The sequence below is a fragment of the Pteropus alecto genome, unplaced genomic scaffold (assembly GCF_000325575.1).
Source record: "Pteropus alecto unplaced genomic scaffold, ASM32557v1 scaffold87, whole genome shotgun sequence".
NCBI classification, from domain to species: Eukaryota; Metazoa; Chordata; class Mammalia; order Chiroptera; family Pteropodidae; genus Pteropus; species Pteropus alecto.
The window spans coordinates 9,128,579-9,131,169 of NW_006443225.1; positions in this window are offsets into that span (position 1 = coordinate 9,128,579).

Here is a 2,591-nt window from a genome sequence, read left to right on the forward strand (position 1 = left end):
GTTCTGGTGCCACTGGCCCTCCTGGAGTGTCATGAGTGCAGCTCCAATGCAGAAACTCACAGCATCTCTTCCCCAAAGGGAAGGGGATTTTCTCCATCAAGTAGGAGACATCTCCAGGAATCTGACTGATTACAGCCTTCATATCGATTTGAAACACTCCCAGTGTAGGAATCTGAGCAGGGGAAGCTTTGTCTGTAGCTCATCCCTAGCCACATTCTTAGCTTTCCCCAATGACCATTGATCTAAGACCAGCAGCATACCTGGGGATGTGGGTCTAGAAGTCAAATCCCAGCTCTGCCACTTACTGAAAGCCAGTAGTTTTCCAAAGATAGAAAGAATTTCAAGCAAAATCACTGTCACAATATTAAAGATTATAGTAAATTCATAGCACATATACATCTTAGACATAGATATAAGTGATACAGATATAAAGATAGAGAGATGATAAATAGATAGATAGATAGATAGATAGATAGATAGATAGATAGATAGATAGATAGATAGATAGATGATAGATAGATTGATAGATGAATGATAGAGATAGATAGATGATATATAGAGAGATTCATTTCACTCTACTTCTCTTTCCATCATCAATAGCATCCAGTTTCACTATGTGTGAGAGTTTTAATTAGAAATGAGAACAATTTTACCAAGTGTTGAAGGAAGCATACACAGCTCTTCAATTAATTATGGGAGATTATTCCAGTCCTAAGAGATGAGAATAGGAATGCTTCTTTTGTAGAGCGTATGGGAAAAACAGAAGAACTAGAAGATTGGCAAAAGAGAAATTTGGCCAATTAGGTGTCCCAGCTGAGGCAGAAAGCAAGAAGTTATAAGGACCAAGTCTAATTGTAACACTTGCAAGAAAACAAAGTCAAAATTAAGGGAAAGGAAGCAAAGTATCATCAAGACCAGTATCTTGCTGGCTAATTGTTAGTCAAGTACCAATAAAAGGAAGGCATCTAAGAGTGTGTGTGTGTGTGTGTGTGTGTGTGAGAGAGAGAGAGAGAGAGAGAGACAGAGAGACAGAGAGACAGAGACAGAGACAGAGACAGAGAGACAGAGAGAATAGAAAAGAAAGAAGCTAGGACATAGGATAAAAGCAAGTAGCTATGGTAGATAAAATATATACATATATGTTCCCACAATTTACATAAAATCACCCCACTACTGTAAAACATTCTAACAGAGTAAAAACCATCTATAACTTTATGAATATCAACACATATTCACAATGTTTTAAAGCTTTCACAACGGCATTAAAGAATGTTAAGTGATGGTTGTACATAATGTAAAGATTCCATTATGAAACTAAGGCAATCCAGGCACATTTCCCCTGGAAGATGCACCACAAACAAGGTGGGGCCTGTGGCAGAACTTGCTATTTGTCCTCCAGTAGCTAGCTGCTTTCCCCTTTTCCCCTGGTAAATAATTTTTGGCTGGGCAAATCGCTGCCTAAAATAAAGACATTTCCAAGTTTTCCTTGGTGGAAAGACTAAGTTCTGGCCAATGCTGTTAAGAGGGAAATTTATGTGTATAATTTGAGCTGTGCCCTTAAAGGCAAAGCATGCGACTGCCTCTTGCCTTTCTCACTTCCCGATGGCCAGAAGTAGACGAGGCAGCGTGGCCAGCTTAGCCTCTGTGGAAAGAACAATCTCCTAGAGATAGCAGAACAACGGCATTCCACTTATGAGCTTGAACTAATATACATGAGCAAAAAAAAAAAAAATCTCTTTATCAGCTGCTGCTAATTTTCAGTCTCTGTCACAGAAACCAAACTTCTATTTTATAAGACATCATCTCTCTTCAGGAAGGCTAACACTCTGCCACTGCATTTACATTAACATTAAGCCAGGGCATCAATTATCGTACAACCTCATCTCCAGGACAAAGGTGACATATCAGAATTGCACCCACTACTGACGGCCCTTGGTCCACAGGAGCTGCATTCCAGCTTTCTCTGCCTGAGGACTTCCTCTGGCATCACAGGAGCTGGCTGCATCTCCCTCAGTGCCACCCGAAAAACAGAGGAATTGACATTTTCGGGGTTACTCTCAATCAAAGGGGCACGGGAATAGGAGGGTCGATATCCCATCACCCCATCCTTCATGGGGGGATTCTGAGGGGAGTTCTCTCATGGCTTTTCAGAGATCTAGACTGAGCTCTGCCTAAAAGATCCCTTGTTTCAGGATCAACCTAAAAGATCCCTATTTTCTTGGTTCTCTCACTCCAAAGATCTCCAAAAGTCACAAAGAAGAGAAATAATTCACACACACACAGACACACACACACACACACAAAGTGTGAAAAATACATACAGTTGTCTTAAGGTTGGTTGCAGGAAAAGTTTCTTAATTTTTCTCATGTGATAGATTTTCCCAATATGCAAGAATTTCAAACAAAACCATGCCCACAATGTTAAGGGTTATAGTAAAATTTTCTGTCGTGGGAAATAAACATCTCTAACACATCGCTAAGATAACGATCTAGTTAATGCAAAGATTTGGGGGCCAAATAAAAGTTTCGTCAGTCAACAAATTAAGTGAACATACCACCTTCCTGCAGGTCTTCATACTTCATTATTTCCC